The following is an 11,306-nucleotide window of genomic DNA, read 5'->3' as shown; positions in this document are numbered from 1 at the left end:
TGGCTATATGGCATGTTTGCTATGACATGTTCCTATAACCCCTACCCCAACCCCTTGTTTTTTTTAGCAAGAGGGATTAGGAAAAAAACTTTATATGTGGCAATCACACGAAAAACACTACTATTTCAGTTCCTTGGGAGTTACAATGTTTCTTTAAGTCACTGAAGCATTCACAAGGCAGAATTTACATGAGAAATGGGATTTGATCTTTCAAAGTCAAAATAAAAATATACGTTATATAAAAATAGTACCATAAAATAGGTCTTGTATAAAAGACCGCAATTACTCGCCTAGAACAATATACTTGCAGATACAATGTAGGCTTGGCTAAGATTCTTATTAAAAAATGATATTGGCAGCTCATGGACAGAATTGTGCATGTGTTTGTGCCACATTTCAGATGCTTTACACCTTTTGTATTCATTGAGAAATATCATATCATCAATATTCATTAATTGGGAAATATCAATGAAAGCAGAAAAGTTATACTGAGGACCTGAGTGCTCCAGAGTCTCCTTTCCTAGGAAAACTTCCACTTCTTTTCTTCTAAGTTATCATCTTATTCTTATATTTCTAATACTTTTCCCCTTAATATGGTCTTTAGTTTTAAATTATTTCTACTGAGATCTTGCATTAATATTATTACAATAAAATACAACTAGTATAAAAATATCTTAACACAAATGTATTCCAGAGCTTTCTTTAACTTTCTTTCAAAGTTTTTCCATCTTTGAAAATCCTCTTGAGAGCCAATAGGAAACACTGAGAAGTGCCTTGATACCACAGCAACAAAGATTGTATGAAAATGTGAGAACTGCCACAGTTGCAGCTCAGAGTATGTGAATTCTTCTTCCTTTGTTGCAGATCAGATCAATCATATTGTGTATAAAACATAATATGTACTTTTGGTTTTCAACATTTTAACAGCTGTGTAACTTTACATGGCTGAATGCTATATAACAATTTGGTTATGCTCAACTTGTTCAAATATTCTTTTTAACATCTTTTACTCTGTGCAGGAAAAGAAATGATTATAAGCTTAAAACAAATATGTATAACATGTAAAGTGTGACTAACCAATATAAACAGTCTAAGCTCAGTGGACCCCAATAACTATCATATGAAAGATAAGGAAAATTATCTTTCTTTTTGGACACAACTAACTACACTACTTATATCTTAAAATGTTTACAGATGTGCTTACTGAACAGTGCCACTGGCATCAGCTGGTAGAGATTAAGACCTACAAAGCAAGTGAACAAGTGACAACTTGCATTACTTAGTTCACTGTATCTTCTTTCTTTTCTTTTTTTCTTTCTTTTTTTTTTTCATTAAACATTAGATTTCCTGCAGTAAAAGAATCAATTGAATAATCAAACTCATATGTTAGTCAATTGGTTAGCTAGTATTTCTGCAAACAATATTCATTTTCATCCTTTTATGTAGATGAGAAATTGTCCCTTTGAGAAAAAAGTGAAAAGATTCACAAACTCTAAACAATACATTTTGAGTCTTTTCCCACAGGAGAGCTAATTGGAAAGTTTGCTAAACCATTTGTCCAATCCTCTGGTACATATAGGTTGTGTCAATATTGCTAAATAAAACAGAGAAAGATTTTGAACATAAGATCACTGATTGTCCATATTGCTAAGTTCTTACATTATTCTGCAAAGCTTTTCTCTGCAGGATATATTTATGTGCCAAAGAGTTCAAATGCTGTCAGTCTATCTGCATAGCAAGGAAGGGTAGAAAAAAAAACACCTCTAAAAGCTGTAATCTGGGTCTGAAAACCTTACATAAAAGTTCACTTTCTATTCCAGTCCCAAACATCATCTCTTTACTTTACAGACTGGGGAAAACTCAAGCATGGCATCACCTAAACTTGTATCTTGCTTTTCCTGTGCTGCAGCAACAAAACTTTTCGAACTTTGAGAATTTGAATGAGCATCAAACTGAGATGAATATCAGAGGCAGTCTGATGTAGTACTGTTGGAAGTAATTCTCAATACAAAACACATCCTTGGCTGCTCTGGTTGCTGCAAATGTGGGTTTTGAGACATCCTCAGACCAATACTCAGGCTGTCATTAGTAAGCTACAGTTGGGCTATTCAGTGTTTATGCTTCAGATTAGGAACTACTATATGGTGTTCCCCAGCCCCATCTTTCAGAGCGCTTGCTGTAGATAAGACTGAGAAATCTGCATGAGACAGAAAATGGACAGACTTTCTTGAAAGGCAAGATCACAAGAAAAAAAAAATGCTTCTTGCATCTATTTCTCCCAGAACCTTAGAGAGTAAAATCCAAGACCTTCTCAAGCCTGAGAAAGGGAAGATGCAGAGCTTTTTCACATGGCTAACCTAGATGAGATATCTTTTCCATTTTGTGTAGTCACAGAAGGAATGAATGGGCCTTTTACTTGTACTTTTGTCCTGAGCTTTTCACAATAGAATACCATCTTCAAAGAAAGGGATAAGAAAATGTACAGATATAATAAAACCAATTAAAAAGAAAAATGCATATATGATTTTAGAATATATTACTGTTCTCAAGTCAGCAACTTTTCATGCAGAAAATATTATCAGTTTTGAAGAAAAATATTGAGGATCACAAATTGATTTTAAATGGTTCCAAGAACAAAAGGTGCCGGATGGCTGTCTGCCTCTATTTTTTTTTTCTCTCTTGTAAAGCTTATTGTGAATCAGGCAAGATCTAAAAATAAGAAAGATCTAGCTGAATGCAAAACACACTGTGTTCATGAGATGAATCTCAAAAGGAAATACAATAAAATTATCAGCTAGTAATGAAATAAAGAAAAGAAATATAGATCTATGCCTGCTGTTCAGAATACGAGAAATTTAATCATGACTGGGTTAAGTGAAACAAATACATCAAATTCCTCCAGAGACTCTGTATATAAATAGTTAAAGGAATGGCATTTGGAGTGCTCTATTACATGGTTTCCTAGTTGAAAGTAGCATAACATATATATCCAGAGATGCTATTGTGAACTAGCTCAATTTTTCTGATTTTGTCTATGGGCAGTTTACCTTTTCGGCTTGCAAATGAATGAAGAAACAGAAACAGCATTTTAGAATTAAAGTTGTAGGCCTTCAAGGGGTTCAAAATTAATTTAAACAGGCCCATTAGTATCACTGAGAGTTTACCTTTGGTATGAAAGAACTGGGCCTAGAATACTTCTATGATAATGACACATTACTACGAACACTTTGTCAAATTAAAACAACCTTTAGAAATCAAGGTTCATTCCCCTGGGCATTTCCAGGTGTTTAACTCCAGCATTTTCATTCATCAAAGGCCTGATGAAGTGTTGAACATCCATAACTGTGGCTGAAGGGGTGTACTGTTACCTCAGAAAATCTAGGACTGGGGGAGGATTCAGACACTCCTCTGAAAGATCATATGGAAAGTGTCACAGTTGCAATTATACTAGTTTTTATGTCTTTTGTCTACTTCAAAAGAATACTTTAAGTGAAAGGTGGAACTTCAGTCTCATTGTTGTAGATGACCCTGCCCGATCACATCAGTATAGGAGCTGTGTGCTGCCAGCTCTACTTCCTACCCCTCCTTCCAGATCTGTAACAACAAAAAAAAAAAACGTTACTGACAGAAACACCCAATAAACCCAACCTTTGATTTTAGAGGCTCAAACCCAATTATGCAGCCTGCACACAAGTCTTCCCAGGCCATTTTCTGTAAGACTTGCCCACCCAGTTACCTGCTTCCCTGCCTTGGAAAATCTGGCTGCAAACTTATTCAGAATTTCACTTCTTTCCAGTATCTCTGTCAGCACATTCAAAACCCACTCTCTCTCCATTCTGCCTACCTCAGCATCTGTAAAATTTTGAAATTTGCTTTGAGCCTCAAACCAGGGACTGGGATGTTGCACACCACTAACCTGTTTGGAAGCATATTGTTCTGCTTCTTGTCCCCAGTGTTCCCTGGTGCCACACAGGGATGAATAGCAGTTCACCTTTGCTCTTTCAAGGACCCCATGTTTGCAGTGTTTCTTGTTGTTTTTGCTCTAACAGCTTCCTCTGATTTACAGGCAGTATAATAGTGAGTCAGTCTGAAGTTTGCGCATTTACAGGAAATAAAGCAGATCTCTTCCTTATTCTGCATAATATATAATAGAGCAAAGCAGTAATAAATGCCTAATGATTTCTTGCTCTTCCAACATTTGGTGTGGCATACTCAAACTTTTATCCAAGTAGGAGGAAAACACTGAGTGGAGATTCTTTTGGAAAGGGAGTTCATTCAGTTTATATGGATCTCTGTTTTTCTGCAGTGTTTGTGTCCTTCAGAAAGCACATCTTCTATATCGCTCACTAAGCAAATAAAATAAAGATTCTTGACCCCCACACTGTTCTTCAGGTGTGGAAAGGAAATGAAATCAAACCTCCTCAGTTTTTTGTAATTCAAATTCTTCCCCCGAGGGCAGAGCTTAGGGAGAAAAGGACCTACATACTCTTCTTTCCTACTGATTTTACACAAAACCAAAAGAAGATCTTTCATTAAAAGCCCATCCAACATCTATGGGATTGTGTACCTTGTTTTCTTTTTAGAAGTTTTGATGGTATTTTTTCATTGATTAAATTGCATTTTCTTAACAGCTTTATTAGAAAGGAAGCAAGAAAAAAATAAAATAAAATAAAATAAAATAAAATAAAATAAAATATTTTAGTGATTTATATGGTTTAACAAGGATCATTGTTCTGGTTACTGCAACTATTCTGGGTAAACAAATTCAGTTATCAATGAAAAATTCAGATGCAAATGTGCTAACAACTTAGCTGAGAAAAAGCATCTGAGTCAGAAAGAACCTTGGCATTAACTCTAACAGAAGCCCAAGGTTGGTGAATTCCTATTAAGACTTTCTTACAACTTACTTATAACCTACACCTGCAGCTTCTTTACTGATTGATCTGACATGATAACTTGATGAAATGATATGAACTTTAAAGGAAGACCAAACCTTAGAGCATTGTCATGATTTTCCATCTTAGTTGTCAAATATTGGATGTTGAGAGAGCTTGAAGAAAAGTTATATGTACGTATAAAAATTTACATATTTTTTTTTCTGTTATAATGTGAAATAAGACATTGAATTTTCTTGGCTTATTGTGTTTCTGATTAGATTGCTGAGAAATATATTTAGCAAATCTGTTAATAAATCAGCAATTAGACAAGTGTCTACTAACCAGGGTGCCCATCCTGGTCATGGTGAGTTTCTTAAGTAATCAGCTGCAAGCCAGGATTTTTGGAGTTGCCTAAGGTGCATTAGAAAAACACCTTTTGATGTTCAGTCACTCAAAGATGGACTACCCAACTACTTAGGGAAAGTGCTGATCTACAGGGCATTTCCATAGCTGCATTTTTTGTGCAGATATCAGAACTGTTATTTTAAGTTAACCTCTGCCCCAACAGATGGCCTGTAGTCTTCTCTTTCTTCAGGTTAACAGTATTATATCTAAACTCCTAGTAGATAATAAAGAGATCAATTGTCACAGGAAGAAAAAGCTCTAAAGGCCAATCTTGATAGCACTTGTTTTACACTGGTATAACTTGAGAGATTTCAGGGGAGTTCCCTCTAATTTCTATGAGAATAAATAAGGAGATAATTGGGTTCAAACTAATCAAGTTCATTTAGCAATATATATATATTTATTTGTTTATTTATTTATTTTCTGAAGTCAGTGAAAGTATTTGAATTTATGTTAGGTGAATAGCTGACCAACTTTTTGCCTACAGAAAGGAGTGTTTGTAACTTCCTATTTCAAAATGTTTCATGCAAGCTTTCTGATAAAACCAAATGTTCCTGTGGTTCAAACTTATTTATCAGAAAAGATAGCTAGATAGAAATTGAATCTCTTATTACCAGATAAAAAGAAGCAGACATATTAGTTAAACTTGCTATATAGCTTTATTATATGCTTTCTACACAGTTTATAGTATATTTTCTACATAGCAAAGCTTCTTCAAAACAGCTCCATTTTGGATCACAGAGGAAGTTTTGTTCACTGTGTACAAAGGTGCAAACTCTCAGAGAATCCAAAGGAAACAAGTGAAAACTGAGGCATTGGATAGTTAGCTATATATAAATGTAGCTTTATGAAATAATTTGTGACTTTCTACTTCAGGTGATGTAAACATGTCCTTGTCCAGGCAATTTCCAAAATAGCAGCCTTGATGTATGTTTCTCCACCAGACTTACATGATGAGACACACAATCTGTATGCTTCATGGTATGGAAAGCTATGATTTCCCATACATCTGTGTAGCTATATAGCCTCCCTTTTGCCATATAACCTCTATTTCCCAGCATGGCAAGCCCCATCCAGTAGGATGACCTACTATAAAAGTTTTCAGGAAGAGCTTATGAAATTCAGAAGTAGTTGTGAAAGGAAGTACTAAAGTTTGGATAGACGCTATCAGTTGCTCTTGTGATGCTTTGATGATTCAGTAAGTGACATCTTCTGACCCAGGGTGCACATCTGGCCTATCCACCTCTTAGAAATGAAAATAAGCTAAAGAAAGAGGCACCTTATTTAGGAAGAGCTTCTTAAAAAGAGAGAAATAACTTTCAAGGCTTTGTTCTTTTTTCTTTGGGTAAACAGAAAATCCCTAAAACTGACCTCTAGATTTGAATGTACTTTGTTTCTTATTACGTTATACTACCAATTATAATAATTAATTTACCATCTCTGATGTGCATTGAGGATATGAACTCAGAAAAGATGCTGAAAAATAATTGCTTGCAAATAGTTTGTTCTGTATTGAAGAGCAGAGGTATCACAGCTGCTTCCTAACCCTCCTTTTGTGCACTTTACAATGAGTTGACTAAAGGACATGAGGTAAATGTAGGATATAAACTGCAAATCATTTTGGTGAAACACCAAGACTACAATTTAATATGAAATATCAGCTGGTAAGGGAGACTGGCTGTTGGTGAAGAATAATCACTCAAGCTCTAACTCTACTTTCTACCTCAGTGAATGACTCAACAGCTATGAATACCAAGTACAAGCTGACCTGTTATAGCAAATCCCTTTAACAACAGTAAGATTTACCTGTAGAGGTAAATTTCTTACTTTTTGTAAAGTATGCTTTACTACCCATCCCATTTTATACAAAGTTTTATTAAGTTGTTTGAATTAAGACCAGTATTTTCAAATGTATGTGCTGAAACTCCATTAGCATCTGGCAACAGCCACAGACAGGGTCTGACTGTCCCTGTTTTCCACTCTCCAGTTAGATGTAAAAGGTCTGTTATGAAATAGAGAAGCTGGAAGACTGTCCTGGTGTTGGCTGGAATAGGGTTAATTTTCTTCCTAATAGCTGGTATGGTGCTGTGGTCTGGATTTAGGAAGAGAATAATAATGACAACACATGGATGTTTTAGCTGTTGCAGAGCAGTGCTCACACAGAACCAGGGACTTTTCTCCTCCTTGTGCTGCCCTGCCAGCAAGGAGGCTGGAGGTGCACCAGGAGCTGGGATGGGACAGAACAGGGACACCTAACCCAGGCTGACCAAAGACATATCCCTTACCACACGGTATCATGCTGAACAATAAAACCAATAAAAGCTGGGACAGTAGCAACCCTTAAGAACTCCATACTTAGCTGTTCACACATATAGGAGGAGATGTTATTTTTTTCTGTCCTATATCTTGACTCCTCCGAAATCTTTTGAACACATTATTATCTCTACTTACCAGCATTTGCAGTTCAACACATTGTAACTTCACAGGACACTTAAAAGTCATTATTTATTTCTTCAAAGAACTAATGACATTTTAACACCAGAATAAACTGATGCATTATAGGTAACTGCAACCAAAAGTGTTGAATATTGTCTGGTTTTGAACCTGGAACTCAGCTCAAGCTTGTGAGACTATAGGCATGCAGATTGAAATGCACTTAACTGGACAACTTTTATATATCTAAATATATAGATATGTATGTTGTATAGATTACTTCGCAAATGAAAAAAAAATAGATTTGATAATCTTCTGGTCCTTGTTTTTATCTCAGATACTACAAAAGTGAATGATTTCATGAAAGATTTAGTTTCATTCCTCTACCACCTTCTCTTTTTGGTCAAATTGAAACCATTCCTTAACACAGTTTCTCCAGCTCAGGGGAACTAAAGTTATCAGGAGGAGAGGAGAAACGGGACTCCTCTGCATTCACCTTGTGCTACTTTGGGAACTGTGAATTTCAGAGCAGCATAGATCAGCTTAATCCAGCCCAAACCTGGGTGGTTTCCATCTATGGATGGAACTGGGTCTGTCTGCCCTGGACCTGGGCACGTTTCCTCCCATAGGGAGGAAGCAGGAAGTAAAATGTAGGATTTTAGATCCCCCATTTTAAACACAAAGGATCAACTGCTGTAAGAGCAGTCAGAGACATGGCCAGGGCAGGAGAAGAGTAGAACAGGGAGATGGGCTTGGCTGTGCTGGGCTGTGGTTTTTCCCTTTTGTGAGAGTGAACATCCTCACATTTTGTTACAGGCTTTTTGCTAATTCTTCAGTTAATTATCTTTTATTTATACAGGTCCTCAATAATTATCGTACAACATCCTGGGGTAAAAAATCTCTAGTTCATCATTTCAAGACTTAAGCATTTGTTTTCTTGAAACAGAGGATCTTAAGCATGTAAGGAATTTCCCCAGGTGAGGATGAATATAGACTTGACTTTGAATGCTTTTGGGAATCAGAGACCACGTGCCTATGAATAAGTTTATCTTTAAAATGAAATAAACACATGCGTATAAGTAGATGAGAACTGTGCTGTCAACAGTGCTTAATATTTTGTTATCACTTTAAGGTTATCCGAATAGACAATTGCAGGCTGTCCCAAAAATATTAATGAACTTCTCAGCACTTAGTTTTCATTTGATAATTATTTATAGGTTTTGAGGAAGATTTTTTTTTCCTGAAAGATATAGAATTATATCTTGTTTATAAAAACATTTTTGCTAGTTCATCTTCTCTCTAGAGGAAACTTTAGATCTTCAAGGTAAATTCTCATGAATAGGATGGAGCATTTTTGCATTAATTTCCCATTACCCCTTCTCTCAGCAGTCCTACTGGCTCAACACAATTTGGTTTTGGTAAAAAATAAAATAAAATAAAAAGTTCCCACACCTAAAAGTGACAAAGATATAAAGCTCTATCATATAATTTCTACTGATTTAATTTTCCTTTTTTTAGTCTTTTGATAACGTTTGTATCATTCAGTAACTGTAAAGCATTATTTCTGGAGTAGTTTTCAAATTCATTCTTTTATAGAAGATACCAGCTAAGTGGGTTACTGCAGCTTGACATAAGGAAAATGTTTATGAGAAACAGTTTGGATTAAAAACCAAGTTTGGAAAGATATGATATTTGCAACAGTTTCGTATTGTTTGGATGTTGGTAGGCTGACATTAGTAGGTTGAGCACGTATTGGTTTAAAAAAAAAAATCCTTGCTAGACAATATTTCTGCTGATTTTGATAAGCACACATAGTCTTTATGTCATGTCATCAGTAACAAAGGTCATAGTTAATTTGTGAGTTCAGTCCTAAAAACAGAAAAACATTGCCAGCTTCCCTACATGTTTTCAGTAAAAGTCTTCCCATCTGTCAATGTTGAGTTGCTGTACAACACTTTTTTAAGAGCCACATGGACAAACCCTGTACATAGACTTTCTCTTATAAGACACTCTCTCTTTCTGGATTTAAAAAAATAATAAATGTAGATATCAAGAGAATATCTGCTCCATTCCTGTGCACTGAAGCAGCATCATATCTCCACAGGAATGGTAACTACTACAGTGCCTCATGACAACTTTGACAGAAGTCACTCATTTAGAGTGAGATCAGTGAGTGTTCACACATGCCTTGCTGTCTGTAGCAGAACTGCCATTAAAACCTCAGAATGCATGGGCTGGAAGTCTGTGTGCAAGGGATTGTGGGATTTTTTCTTCTTCTTGCCAGAGAGTCATCTCCTCTAACCCATGGGGTTTTAAGCTCCCATTGGAATTAATTCAGCTTTGTTATCATTCTCTCTGTTTCCAGTAAATGGCTCTTTGAGGAACAGCCTCAAATCACAGGGTCCTGAGGGAAAAGGGGTCAGCAGATTGCAAGATGCTTGGGCAGAAGCTCCTGTACCAGAGGCTGGCTTCTAGCTCTCGGGAAGATAATCAGTCTACATAGTCTGAATTTGCGTTTCATTATGATGACTTCCCAGCATAAGCAGAACACTTATAGGCAATTAGCTCTCGTACCCAAGTTAGATCTGTGGTTATTAGCTATCAAGGAGTGAGCGCAGATACAGGTCTGCTCCAAACTGCTAAGTAAAGGACAAACCAATATAGGGTGGGTGAAACCACTTTGTCAATTCCCTGTATAAAGCCTGAATATTTGGCTTTATGCTGGTGACATAAAGAGCATTTTAAAAAGAGATTATTAATTTTTCTTACTCAAAAATAAGAAATCTCTAAGGTAATTCAGGAGCTTTCAGAGCATGAAGAGATTTCTGTGCACAGAGCACAGGGAACATTAATTCTATCCATTACTGGTACCCTAACTTTTACACAGCTCAAACCCTAACTGATTCCTATATACAGAAGCCATCTTGGTAATGTCTCTCACGAACCTCTTTAATGGAGTATACTACAGGTGAAAATTCACCTCAGAATGGTTTTTAACTGTTTAGTTTCTGGAGTCTCTACTGGTGTAGTGGAGAAATCAAAGCTAAATGCAGGTAAACAGAATTTGAGAAATTTCAATACTGTTTATTAGTTGTATACACAATAAAAGTTAGCTTACCCACTTTCTTTTTTCTGTCATCACCCCACTTTTTTTCCAATCCAGTCCTCAAGCTGCACTTGGTCATCCTTTTCTTTCAGTCTATTTCAAAGAATGTAATAATTCTTTCATAAGAATGTAATGGGAGAATACTGGACTGGGTGAAATGGGCTGTCAGAAAGGTACTGCTCTGGAACTCTAAAGACAAAAATATCTGGGAAACATACATATACTGATATGAGTTAGAAATCAAATGAATAAAATCAGCAACTGAAAGGATTCATCAAAATCAGTATTACAGTCTATTTATTTATGGTCGACTTTAGGCTTTCTTTACGAAATTTCTGATTTATATCTTAAAGGGGAGTTTTCCTCAAAAGTCAGTTTTCCAACTTCAAGTATTTGTAGGTTTTAAATTAGCAACAAAACCACCTTTCCTTTTTTTTTCCTGTGAAATAGAAGTGAAAAAATGTAAAGAAGAAGGGAACACATGG

The sequence above is a fragment of the Cygnus olor genome, chromosome 3, assembly GCF_009769625.2.
Source record: "Cygnus olor isolate bCygOlo1 chromosome 3, bCygOlo1.pri.v2, whole genome shotgun sequence".
NCBI classification, from domain to species: Eukaryota; Metazoa; Chordata; class Aves; order Anseriformes; family Anatidae; genus Cygnus; species Cygnus olor.
Note: the sequence above shows the minus strand (reverse complement) of the source record.